This window comes from Rhinolophus sinicus, linkage group LG13 (assembly GCF_036562045.2).
Source record: "Rhinolophus sinicus isolate RSC01 linkage group LG13, ASM3656204v1, whole genome shotgun sequence".
NCBI lineage: Eukaryota > Metazoa > Chordata > Mammalia > Chiroptera > Rhinolophidae > Rhinolophus > Rhinolophus sinicus.
In genome coordinates, this window is record NC_133762.1 from 1,858,300 (window position 1) to 1,872,416 (window position 14,117).

The 14,117-nt window shown below is 42.8% G+C and overlaps 1 long non-coding RNA gene and 1 pseudogene across 1 annotated transcript in view; both read right to left on the reverse strand.

The window, feature by feature from the left end:
* Positions 1–14,117, reverse strand: part of LOC109459032 (uncharacterized) — a 51,168-nt gene that overhangs the window by 6,649 nt on the left and 30,402 nt on the right. The window contains exons 11-18 of the long non-coding RNA XR_012491475.1: positions 13,073–13,366; positions 12,859–12,972; positions 8,543–8,735; positions 7,582–7,691; positions 6,292–7,354; positions 5,626–5,964; positions 3,238–3,973; positions 2,333–2,650 (exon numbers count right to left, since the gene is read on the reverse strand). This is a non-coding gene — a long non-coding RNA (uncharacterized LOC109459032). The remainder of the gene's footprint in view (positions 1–2,332; positions 2,651–3,237; positions 3,974–5,625; positions 5,965–6,291; positions 7,355–7,581; positions 7,692–8,542; positions 8,736–12,858; positions 12,973–13,072; positions 13,367–14,117) is intronic.
* Positions 254–362, reverse strand: LOC141568398 (5S ribosomal RNA; annotated as a pseudogene).

Below are 14,117 nucleotides of genomic sequence, written 5' to 3' on the forward strand. Positions count from 1 at the left end.
ATACCAGTTTGTACTTCTTAATCCCTTCCCCTTTTCATGCAGCCCTGCAAAATTCCCTTTCCGTCTGGCAACCATCAAAATGTTCTCCGTATCTATGAGTCTGTTTCTGTTGTGTTTGTTCATTTATTTTGTTCTTTAGATTCCACATATAAGTGAAATTATATGGTATTTGTCTCTGTCTTATTTCACTTAGCATAATACCGTCTAGGTCCATCCATGTTGTAACAAATGGTAAGATTTCTTTTTTTTTTTCAGCCTACAGCACCCGGTATTCCCAGGTGGTCTCCCATCCAAGTACTAACCAGGCCCGACCCTGCTGAGCTTCCGAGATTGGGCATGTTCAGGGTGGTATGGCTGTAAACTCATTTTTTATGGTTGAATAATATTCCATTGTATATATGTATCACCTCTTCTTTATCCAATTGTCTATTGATGGGCACTTAGGTTGCTTTCACATCTTGACGATTGTAAATAATGCTGCAAGAACACGGGTTGTATATGTCTTTCCAAATTAGTGTTTTGGATTTCTTCAGAAAAATACCCTGAAGTGGAATTGCTGGATCATATGGTAATTCTAGTCTTTATTTTTTGAGGAACCTCCACACTGCCTTCCATAGCGGCTGCACCAGTTTGCATTCCCACCAACAGTGTATGAGGGTTCCTTTTTCTCCACAGCCTCTCCAACACTTGTTGCTGTTTGTCTTGTTGATGATGACAGCCATTCTGACTGGGGTGAGGTGATATCTCATTGTGGTTTTTATTTGCATTTCTCTGATGATTAGTGATGTTGAGCATCTTTTCATATGTCTGTTGCCAATTTGTACACAAAGGGCCCCCTAGTTCCCAGGCCTTCGGCTTGAGACAAATAGTTATACCATTGGTTCACCTGGTTCTCAGTCCTTTGGAGTCAGACTGAATTACACCACCTTCTGTCCTGGTTGTTCAGCTAGCAGAAGGCATGAGGTAAGACTTCTGTCCATAATACCTGAGGCAATTTTTATAATAAATGTCCTCATATCTATCTACCTGTCTGTCTATTATCTATCTATCTATCTATCTATCTATCTATCTATCTATCTATCTATCCATCTTGTATCTGTCTATCTGTCTATGTGATTATTATTATCTACCTACCTATGAGTTTTATTTTTCTGAAGAATGCTGACTCAGATTTTGGAATAAAGAGTGGTTCTAAGGAACAGGATTTGATATGACTTTCTGGATTGGTTTTGGGGATCCCGCAGTTGTTAATTTGATTATATTTAAAGAAGCTAATGACTCTGTTTCCCTTAGTGAACAGAACACTAATTGTGAATTGTTTTATGGAGATACACAAAATATCGGCTTCGAGTATTTTTACTCAACAACTTAGAACAGGGAAGGAGATAAGTAACCACACGTGATACACTCGGACATCTTGGAAAACTGAACATAATGACATTGGTTGGTTTCTCCTAATGTTTTGGACTAAGTGGTGAAAGACAAGGATAAGCTTCGGGATTTGAAGTCTCAGCTCAAGCCTGGCGTCAGTGACCTAAGCACATCTAGATGTTCCCTGAGTAAGAGTCTTATCTCCTGTCCGGGTTGAAGCTGCTACCAACCAAACGGTGATTGGAGAAATCTCAGCAAGTTGCATTCCCATACCAGGAGGGTTTCTGCACCTAAACCAGGAAACTGATTGTGAGGGGCTATCCTCCATTTATTGGGGTGGGACATGTGGGATGCCCATTATGGACCTGGGGTTGTCAAGCTGCTAATGATGATGAGACTTCTTTGCCAGAGCAAGTGGTCTCATCACCCGCAGTGGAAGAGACCTTCCCAACACAAGTTGCAACAGCATCCCAACTGCAATGGTGTCACCACCTGAGGGATGAATGCTGCATGGTGTGAAAAACATGGTAACAGCCACTCCCGAGGCAGCTGCCATCTATAACTAGACTCGAGTCCCAGCAGGCACCTAAACGTGAGGTACAAAGTGTGAGCCAGGAGGAGGTGTGCCACACTCCAGAAGAAGTACTTGGGTTTTCTAATTTATACAAGCAGCTGTCTGGGGAATGCACATGGGAATGACTATTGGGGGTGTGGGATGACGATGGCAGAACCTGAGGTGAGTCAGGCCCAGGACATCATTCTGGGCCCATGAAGCAGAGATTCTGCTCCATGTTTGCAGATTAGACAGGCCACTTACAGTCTGTTGGGTTGTTGAGCTGAAATCTGGATCAAACAATGACCTACGTTAAGTGAAATGGAAATGCCTGATCTCCTTCGGTTTAATGTAAAGAAAGGGATTGAAGGAATGTTAGAGTGGATTTGTCATTGAAGACCTACTCACCCACACTGGGACTGTCCAGGAGACATATGTTCCACCGGTATTTTGAGAAATAAATTAGGGATTGGAGCCCCAGCATCCTTGAAGATATCTAATGTTGCTGTTCTCTGTAGACCCAACCTTCAAGTGGGCTGGTAGCTACTCAGTAGGAGAATGTACAGGCCGTCGAAGCAGCTGGATCACAGCGAGGCAGGTGCCTAGGGGCTTCACCCAACCACCAGAGGCAAGGCAGGTGTAGTGGCTGCAATGGACAGAGTCCAGGCAGAGCCGTAACCCTCTGACCCACAGCCTTATGGCGTCTGCTCGTTAATCCAGGTGTTCCTAGAAGTGAAGAAGATTGAAAACTTAGTCAAGTCTTACTTGTTTTATGTAAGCAGAAAACTTACAGGTCAAGTGAATGAAAGTAACGTGAATCATAGAAGTAGTGAGTCTGCCCCTCTGTCAATGCCCTGACTTGGTACAGTTTACAGACAGAACTCCTTGAATGAAGGGGAGACCAGGCCCCCTCGAGGAAGGATCCCATTACACTAAACAAGAGTTATACTTACTCAAAGGGACCCACTTCTTTCTATCAGGGCAACTGGGCATGGGGGGTAAGAAACTAATCAGAACTTTCAGGGACCACTGGACACTAGTTCTCAAGTGACACTTTCCCCAAAGACACGAAATGTCACCAGTGCTCGCTCTGGTCAGAGTAGGGGCTTATGGGAGGTCAGCTAATCCATGTGGTTTTAGCCCAGGTCTGCCCCACAGTGGGCCCACGGGGTCTCTGAAATCATCCTCCAGTTACTCCTGCAGTTCTAGGAACACTTAGGAGGTGTCAGTATTCCCTTACTGGTTCCCTGATCTGAGTAGCTAGGGCTGTTACAGTGGAGAAAGGACAATGCAAGCATTAGAACTACCACAACCTAGGACAACAGGAAGTCACCCCGGGGTTTTTGCAGATTCTTGCTCCCACCCAGGAAAGGCAGATGCAGGGTGAGAGGCCCACCCCACCCACAGTCAGCTCTTTCACAGAGCATGTGTGGTAACGGCTGGACCTCTGAGGATCATGGTGGAGCTTCTCCAATTGGTGACCCTGGTGCAGCTTCTCTGTCAGATGTGGTTCCATTGCTTGAGCAAACTCGTGCATTCCATGGTCCCCATAATGCAGCTCCTGCTCTATAAATAGCCATTTCTCAACCTGTGCATAAGCCCCACAGAAACATGTCCTTTCAAGGGCTAATGTGATACTGCACTGTTCCACTTCAGAGACGTATTCATTCTCCAGACCTGTGTCACCAAATTTCAGTTTTTTCAGAGATCTTGGTCACCTTTCCCTTTCAAAAAATTGCACAATGGTCCATTTCACTGATGCCATTATGTTGAACCCAGTGAGCAGAAACGGCAACTTCTCCAGAATCACTGGTGATGATTCTCTAGAATCATCTGTGTGCCAGAGGGTATGAAGTAAATCCGACTAAATTTCAATGATCTTCAACCTCAGTGAAATTTCTAGGAGTCCAAGGTTCTGGGGTTGCTCAGATGCCTCTTTTATGGTGCAGGATAGGGGTGGGCAGTTAGCTCAGGTGGTTAGAGCGCGGTGTTGATAGCACTGAGGTTGCCGGTTTGATCCCCGCATGAGCCACTGTGAGCTGTGCCCTCCTTAAAAAACAAATAAATAAATAAAACTAAAAATTAAAATAATAATAATAAAAAAGGTAGAGGATAAGTTTTTGCACCCAGCTTCTCCCCTGACCAAGTCAGAGGTACAATGCCTACAGGGCGTCCTTGGCTTTCTGAGGCGACTTTTTTGTCACCTGGGTGCATTTCACTGGCCTATTTATTCAATGAACTGAAAAGCTGTTAGTTTTGAGTGGAGTCCAGAACAAGAGAAGGTTCTGCAAAAGGCCCAACTTGCTGTGCGAGAGCTGCTCTGCCCCTTGGGCCACATGACCCAGTGGACCCCATCGCTCTAGACGTTGTACTGACAGGTCGGGATTTTGTTTGCACTTTGGCAACCCTTACAGGTGAAGTGGAGGCAGTCTTTTAGGGTGTTGCAGTCGGGTCCTGCTATAACCTACAGATACACACTCTGCTTTTGGACCACAACTGAATTTTTGAACACAGAACACAAAGTCACCATGAGACAAGCTGCCCCTCAGGCACGGGGTGCTTTCTTCCCCACCAAGTCTTAAAGTTGAGAGTGCAGAGAAACTTCATCTTGAAATGGAAATGGCATGTATGTGATCAGGCCACAAGTACGTCACATGAAGAAGAGGCCAAAATTTTTATGTCCTTACTTCTACGACCTTATGTTACCGCCTGTCTCCTCCAACCTGCACCCATGCCCTCATGGACAATGACCTCGTACCAGCTGACATAGGAGGCAACATTGTAGGCCTGGTCCCATGCTGGTTTTGCATGAATGCAGGCCCTGTAAGTGGAGAGCTGCAGCCCTGCAGCCCCTCTCTGGGGCACATTTGGAGGCCAGCAATGATGGAAAACCCTCCCTGTGAGTGGAACTTCGGCTGGTGCACCTGGCTGTTCACTTTGCTTGGAAGAAGTAAATGCCAGAAATGTGATTATATCCTGGTTCATGGCCAATGCCTTGTCTTGATGCTCAGGGACTTGAAAAGAACATGACTGAAAAGGTGATGACCATGAAAATTGGGAAATATCTCTGCGGACAGTATCAATGGGCAAATGTATTTGAAGATTTTATGCCCCGTGTGAATGCTCACCCAGGGGAGACCTCAGGAGAGGAGGGCTTCAATAACCATGTGGACAGGATGATAAGTCAGTGGACACCAGTCACCCTCTTTCCCCGGCCATCCATGTCATTTTCCAGCAGACTTGGCACAAAGCATTTGTGGATGCCTGGACAGAAATTAGGAATGGGTTTAGCACTACTACTTGCACTCAGCAAGGCTGCATGTCCAACCTGCCAGCAGCTGCCAGTACCTGCATCCCACAGGGTGAGGACCCAGCTCCCTGGTGACAGACTGACTGCACTGACCCTCTCCTCTCATGGAAGGAGCAGCATTTTGACGGCCCTGGAATAGACACTTCACCTTGGTACAAATTCACCTTGCCTGCCTGCAATGCTACTGCCAAACCTGCCATCACGGATTGACGACTGCCTTACCCACTGTTACCGCCTTACCCACTGTCACCGCCTTACCCACTGTCACTGCTTTATCCACACTCAACGCCTTATCTACTGTCACAATGCTTCACTCAGCATTGCATTGGATTATGGAGCTCATATCACAGCAAGGGAAGAATGGCCATGGGCCCACAGTCATGGAAGTTACCGTTTTACCGTGTTCCCACGATTGCGGAGCAGCTGGCATGACACAGCAGCATGGGGGCCTTTGGAAGACTCAGGGGCAGTGCCAACCAGATGTGGCAAGGCTCTCCAGGAGACTGGTGGTGACTTAGCATCCAGGACATAGTAATGTTGCTCTAACAGACAGGGTTCAGGTGTTCAGGAACCGAGGGGTGGAACGGGGAGGGACACCAGTCACCACGTCCCCTCAGTGCCCGCTGGCAGCACGGTGCTTCTGGATCCTGCAAGGTTATGCTCTGTTGACCTGGAGGTCTTAGTTCCAGAAGAAGGAATGCTTCCACCAGGAGATAGAAGAACGATTTTCCTGAACCGGAAATTAGGAAGCCACCCGATTACACTGGGATCCTCATGCTTCTGAATCAACAACAGACAAGAAAGGGACGTATTGTGCTTGCTGGTTTGATGGACCCTAAGCTTGGAGAACCCATGGCTGGACAGTAGTTAAAGCCGTCAAAACAGATTAATTTAGGAATATTATAACAGGGGAAAGATACCTCAGTATAGAACCTTGTTTAATCCTAAAGACAAACAACATGGGCAAGTGGGAATTAATAGTCAAGGAGCCTTGGGGTCACTGGAGATGACTAATAGGAAACATCAAGGGAAGGGGCTTCTGGCTAAAGCAACCTACCAGGATTCTGGCCGAAGATGGGCCGTCAGTTGTCATCACCCACTGAATGGAGGAGAATGAGAAACTCTATCAGATTCAAGGGTGACCGGAAATGGATGATGGTAAAGTAGATGTGGTATATGTACACAATGGAATACTACTCTGCCACAAGAAAAGATGAAATAGTGCCATTTGCGACAACATGGATGGATCTTGTGATTATTATGCTAAGTGAAATAAGTCAGACAGAAAAAGTAGAGAACCATATGATTTCACTGATATGTGGGATACAAAACTGAAAGCAACAAAGGAACAAGACAAACAAACAAACAAAAACTCATAGACACTGACAATAGTTTAGTGGTCACCAGAGGGTGAGGGGGCAAAGGGGTGGTAGATGAGGGAAAAGGGGATCAAATATATGGTGATGGAAGGAGAACTGACTCTGGGTGGTGAACACACAATGTGATATATAGATTATGTATTACAAAATTGTACACCTGAAATCTATGTGACTTTACTAACAATTGTCACCCCAATAAAATTTAATTAAAAAAACAACAACAGATGAGCGGCCAGATGGCTCAGTTGGGTAGAGCATGAGCTCTAAACAACAGGGTTGCTGGTTCGATTCCCACATGGGCCAGTGAGCTGCGCCCTCCACAACTAGATTAAAGGACAACGACTTGGAGCTGACGGGCCCTGGAGAAACACACTGTTCCCTCATATACCCAATAAAGAAAAATGAAAGAAAACAACAGAAAGAAATGGATGGTGAGAAACTCTTGCTACACTGGCTTAGCTAGGATCTTGATAAGGAGTTTACAAGAAAGTGCACATGGTCCTAGGAATGGTTCAGGTGCTTGACTGAAGTTGTTCAAACAAGGAATCTTTGTCAGTCTCCCCTCATGTTCAAGGAAAGCAGGAACATTTTTCTGCCCTTTGAACAATATGAGCCCATTTATTTTTCACTTGCCTTTTTTTTTTTTTCATTAAGGATTGGCTGAATCTTCTGTTGAGTCGTGGTAATAGCGGGTATTTGCTGGATGTTGTTAGTCATCAGGCATTTAATGAAAGGGAGATTCTAAGAAAGTAAAAGAAAAGCAGATTAATGTTAAAAACCAGGGCCCCTCCCCTCCTCCCTCCTCCTCCTCCTCCTCCTCCTCCTCCTCCTCCTCCTCCTCCTCCTCCTCCTCCTCCTCCTCCTCCCTCCCTCCTCCTCCCTCCCTCCTCCTCCTCCTCCTCCTCCTCCCTCCCCTCCAGAGGGCAGCCAGTCAAGATTTCTAGTTGTTGGGCCCAAAGCATCTTTACCTGGAGGAGTGAGGACAGCAGCGGCAAACCAATGGATTCTGAGGTTTCCAGTGTGAATGTCTGTGATGCTGACATCAGGGGTCAGTGTGCTGGGTGGCCCACACAGCAACCTGGAGGAAGGTTGCTCGTTCATAGTCTTTTGTGGTGATTGCTTTGAGATATATCATACCTCGTTTCCCCAAAAATAAGACCTAGCTGGATAATCAGCTCTAACGTGTCTTTTGGAGGAAAAATAATATAAGACCCGGTCTTATTTTACTATAATATAAGACCAGGTCTTATATAATAAATATAATAAATGTAATATAATATAATGTACTATAGTAAATATTATAGTAAAATAACACCGGGTCTTATATTAATTTTTGCTCCCTAAGAGCTGATTGTCTGGCTCAGTCCTATTTTTGGGGAAACAGGGTATCATCCAGCTTTAATGTGCAGGGCTCTGGCAAAAGGACACCTTTAGTTCTCAATGATTTCAAGTCAGAAGAGACAATAATTGGAAATACTCATTTGGAACATTCTAGCTAGATATTGGAGGCTCTAGGAGAATTCAAACTGTCAAAGACTGCAAACACGCAAGAGAAAACCACAAGAGTACACTACAGTTTTCTTTTGAAACGATCCGTCTCTCTAACGTTCTCACCTTTCCTATTGAAGAGAATCAAAGTCAGACCAATTTGTTTGCAGGTAAGTCTAGTCTCACTGGCTTCACTGTTTACATAATAGCATCAAGTTAGTGATGGGCCACATGGGTCTCTTGAATTCGCTTTACTGGAACTTTTCATAAGGAATCTCGGATTAAGCTTTTCCAAGCCTCTGAGGGTAAAACGTCAAGGGAAACTTGCCACCAGATTTTTGCCTGCCATGCTTATGGGTTGGGATGAATTCCTCTCTTCTCAATACCTCCTAAATATTCTGAGGTTTCTGAGCCTGCCAGAAAGCAAATTGCCCCACTGACCTGTCTGGTCGGGAATCCAGTAAGACGGGTACAGGCTGGTTTTTCTAGGGGTCACTTCATAAGCATTAACTTCTCCAAGCGAATCTTAGCTCTTAAAGTTGTCAGGACATATCTGATTCAATGCACCTCATTCTCAATATAAAGACCCAGTCACAGCCTCGGTAATACATCCCGTATTTCCAGCTATGTCCCGCTACAAGGAAAACAGATTATTTTCGAACTTATGCAAATAACTATATTGCCATAAAAGTAAGAATACTCATGGAGTTTTTTTTATTTCATGAATGATCAGAAAAAATAATTGCTTCACCTTAGGTCACAAAGATATACTTTACAATTTTATGTAAGTTGCACGTAGGTTAAGAGATAAATGTTTCCTTAATTCTAGTACAAACATTTAATGCCAGCAATGTTCCAAACAAAGCATAAAAAATTGTAATTATCTCCATTAGTTAACTCAGCTCCATGGATGTAATTCTTGTTCTGCCTGAATTTGAGTTAGTAGTTTGATCAATAAATCAGATTTTTCATTACTTCTGGAAATACTAAGTCCAGCAAAGAGGTCAGACAATTAAGTTTGTGAACTTGTTGCAACGATGTTGCTAGCCTTTTTGATATCAGAGGGATTATTCGTTATGAATTTGTACCAACTGGACAAACAGTTAACAAAGTTGACTATTTGGAAGTGCTGAAAAGGCTGTGTGAAAAAGTTAGACAACCTGAACTTTTTGCCAACAATTCATGGCTCTTGCATCACGACAATGCACCAGCTCACACGGCACTGTCTGTGAGGGAGTTTTTAGCCAGTAAACAAATAACTGTATTGGAACACCCTCCCTACTCACCTGATCTGGCCCCCAATGACTTCTTTCTTTACCAGAAGATAAAGGAAATATTGAAAGGAAGACATTTTGATGACATTCAGGACATCAAGGGTAATACGATAACAGTTCTGATGGCCATTCCAGAAAAAGAGTTCCAAAATTGCTTTGAAGGGTGGACTAGGTGCTGGCGTTGGGGCATAGCTTCCCAAGGGGAGTACATCAAAGGTGACTGTAGTGACATTCAGCAATGAGGTATGGAGCACTTTTTCTAGGATGAGTTCGCAAACTGAATTGACTGATCTCGTGTGTCACAAACTTTTCAAGTGGTGCAATCGTGGAGCATACATGCCCATACCTAACTACAAATATTTAGGAAAAGAAAATCAATGTCAAAAAATAACGTCTGTGAATGAGAAAAGACTTCAGATGACCATCGTTGAAGTCTGGTTAGTGTTCTTTTGATAAGAGATCTTGGTTATTTCTGTGGATATTATATATATATATATATAATTTTAACATAATAACAAGAAAACGAAGGTATTGGCAGATGCCAATAAACCTCATGTGATTTCTGCAAATTGACATGATAACTTTACATTTCTCCCTCATCCTAAGTTATTTTTCTTGTTGACAATTAAGCAATTTCAAAAAAAAAATCACTCAAGTAAAGAATCTAAAAAGTTAAATGTATGGTTCTTTCTTCTTTTATTTTCTTTTAATTTATTGCTATGCTTGGCATGCATTAAACAACTCACTTTTAATGTTCATTTATTCTTTAGGGTGGATTACTAGTTTTATAATCTTAAACATCTAGTAAAAATAACATAAACATGTTCTATTACTAAAACTAGGGAGACAAAAATTTATCTGTGCATTGACAGTTAATGCAGAAAACTCTGAAGACACGTCTGCTTTTATTTTCCTCAAAATTAAAAAAGAAAAACTGGCTTTATTTACCAAAGATTACTCCTATAAAGGTTTTCTTTAAAAAAAGGATTTATTTTTATATTACTGAGAGCTTTAGGAATACTTAATTTATAGAAGCATTCATTTACTTCTATGACAATTTGAATGGAATTCCATTAAGGAATTTTATGAATTAATTTGGTATTATCATCCAAATGTAGAAAATTTATCATAAACTTAATATACACGCATACATATATACACACAGAAGCATAAAAAGTAATATATAGATGCAAACAGAGATCTCATAGCTTTCTTCTAAAATTTTAGCCTTGACTCAATAAACATAATACTACAATGTCACTGGTTTATCTACTTTTTATGTTTAGTTAAATTGTGTTTCTGGCAAATGGGCAAGTTATACCGTGTTTCCCCAAAAATAAGACCTAGCCGGACAATCAGCTTTAATGTGTCTTTTGGAGCAAAAATTAATATAAGACCCAATATTATATTAAGTTATGTTTGTTATGTTATGTTATGTTATGTTATGTTATGTTATGTTATGTTATGTTATGTTATGTTATATAAGACCTGATCTTATAGTAAAGTAAGACTGGGTCTTATGTTAAGTTTTGCTCCAAAAGACGCATTAGAGCTGATTGTCCGGCTAGGTCTTATTTTCGGGGAAACACAGTAGTTACCTGTTTAACAGTATTTCTGAAGGAGACTTTTAAGATTTTCTTTTGTCCTGATGACGACTGTAAAATAAATTTTAGGTTTGTGACTGAGAAGACATCTAGAAACTGTCTAGATGCCTCCAAATCCCATCGGAGTGGACAAAACATTAAGGTGTTTTTTTTCCCCATAGCCTTCTATTTTCTTTTCAGCCTCAGGTGGTTGCTTTTTGGGGTCCCTCTATCCCTTGAAGGCACTTGAAGTCCTGGCAAAAAGACTTTCCGTAATTACAGACAGCAGAATTTTTAATGATTGTTATTGTAATAATAATAACTTATAATCAATATTAATTAATATTAGTATTTATTATTATTATTGAGAGGGGAACCATAGCACTGGCAGAGGCCTTCTCTGTGCTCATCTTCAGGTTTTACCCCTGGCACTGGCTGTGATGCTTGGAATTTTGAGGTTCAGGGAATTCAGAGGATTTGGTAGCACAGTGTTTGGGGAGAAGAAGAAACTTTCTGGGTGACAGATCGGCTACTCCTGCTGACATGTTTCTAGGGACCCATGGTGGTAAAGAAATGAGGATAATTTGAAGGGAAAAGTCAAAAGATAGAATTATCAAGTGTTGAATTTCCAAATGAGAGGTGTGGCTTTTTCAAAGTCTTTTTCTCCTTATAACCATTCACGCCCATCTCCTGCATTAATAGCAGTTTAATAGAAAACACTTTGTGAAATAAATTTTAAGTACATACGCACGCACGCATATAAAACTATGTTTTGAGGAGAAAGCAAGCTCTAATTTGTGGGAAAAGGATTAACTATTTCTTTTTTCTGAAAAGAGATATTTTGTATTTTGTTTTCTATTAAAATGTGTTTAGTTTCCAAACTACAGCAACAACAACTCTGGGGGGGGCTAGAGTTCAAATGACTGAAGGACTAAAATGGGAAGTTGAGAGACAGCAAAGTGGACAGAAGGAGGGAGGACGTCGGGGTTTGAAGGAAGTGTGTGAGGGAGGAACCAACTTTCCTCTTCCCTCAAGGCCCTTCTGGCTGGTCTAATAATTAAATGGACGTTGACAGATTAGTGAGAGAAAATCACCCAATTTAATGCATACATCTGTATGGGAACCCAGCACACATGAGAGAGTCAGAGACCCCACATGCAGGAGAGATAGAAAGGGAACGTGGGTGCAGAAGACATCCTGAGCTAGGGATGAGGTCAGGCGCCTTGGGGGATTCATAGGGTCACTGCAGGACGATGAGAAGAGCAGACGTTCAGTAAGTAAAAGTTTGCCCTGCCCTGTAGGTGGGTCCAACAGAGACAATGGCTGATGACCTTTATGATGGGAAAAGCCCCAATTCAAATTCTAGGTAGTTACAGGGAGGGCTAGAAGTTTCTCTTAAGGCTGAAACTAAAACTGCCCTTAGATCAGAACAATCCGCAAACAGTGAGGCACATCTTGGGGTGACTAGCTCTGAACCCCCAGACCAGACATATCAAAAGATTCAAGGGAAGGTCCAAAGCAGCAAAAGGAGGAAGGAGAAGCAGGGTGATGAGAGGGGAGGAGGCTCAGAGGAGCCAGTCTGGGAAGGTCATGTCCCCAAAGAGGCCACTGAACTTCCAGTGATTCTTAGTAAAATCGTGACAACAGGAAAGGAACCAGACAGTGTTGGGCTCAAGAACAGGTTTCCAGGGTCTGAGCAGCTCCCGTGTTCTCAGCCAGGGGCATCTCTAGATTCATGAACAGATGCCCTTGGGACTCTAGCCCAGTCTGACTCTCCCTGGGATTGTCCACAACTCTAACCCAGCTTCTAGAATGTACTCAGAAGCTCAGGAATCAAATTCTGTCGCTGTCAGCTCCCTAGGACGTTTGTCTGGACCAACGGTTTAGGAGCTGGGCTTACCAGTGGTCAGTCAGGATAAAGACACAGTTTTTTAAAAGCTCACACTTCAGGTCCTGGGTGAGGGGTCTAGGACTCCAGTGATGGATCTGATCGATCCAAGCCGTGGCATTATAACTGTCAAAACAAACAAACAAAAAAGAGTGTTACAGAATCACCTCCCCCAAATCCAGATTCATGAACCCAGTGCACAGGTAAAGCCAAAACACTGAGATACCTGTGCTTGGAGACAGAGGAAGATTTATTTGATTTGGCCAAAGTGCGAGGATGGGAGAGCAACATCTCCCAAGTTCATTTTCCCCAAAAAGCAAAAGTAAGGAGTTTTGATGCAGCCAGGGAGGAGGGGGAGTGCCAGGGAACTGAGAGGAAGTCTGTGTTCCTTAGTCACAGATGATGCTTTTTTCGCATCAGACTTCTGGGCATTAGCAGCTGGTCACAGCTACCTTGAGGACATTCTTTCCTTCTGCAAAACAAACTCATAAATTCTCCTCGACCCTGAAGTTATCGCCTCCTGCTTGACAAAGAGACACATCAATAACTTATGATGACATTCGTGAGAACAAACGCAGTTAAGCAGGCAGAGTGGTTAAACTGTGGGCCGAGGCCTAATTAAGAATTCAATTACTGAAGTCTAGCCACTAAAAATATGAGGGCATTAAGACTACAAGAGTTTTAAAGGGGGATAAACAGATTTTATCCAGATTGATTACAAGAGGAGAAAAGTGATCTGGGTATATGAGGTCGGACAATTAAGTTCGTGAACTCATCCTAGAAAAAGTGCTATATACCTCACTGCTGAATATCACTACGGTCACCTTCGAAGTACTCCCCTTGGGAAGCGCTGCACTGATGCCAGCACTTAGTCCACCCTTCAAAGCAATTTTGGAACTCTTTTTCTGGAATGGCCATCAGAGCTGTCACTGTATTACCGTTGATGTCCTGAATGTCGTCAAAATGTCTTCCTTTCAATATTTCCTTTATCTTTGGGTAAAGAAAGAAGTCACTGGGGGCCAGATCAGGTGAGTAGGGAGGGTGTTCCAATACAGTTATTTGTTTACTGGCTAAAAACTCCCTCACAGACAGTGCAGTGTGAGCTGGTGCATTGTCGTGATGCAAGAGCCATGAATTGTTGGCGAAAAGTTCAGGTCGTCTAACTTTTTCACGCAGCCTTTTCAGCACTTCCAAATAGTCAACTTGGTGAACTGTTTGTCCAGTTGGTACAAATTCATAATGAATAATCTCTCTGGTTCAAAAAAGGTTAG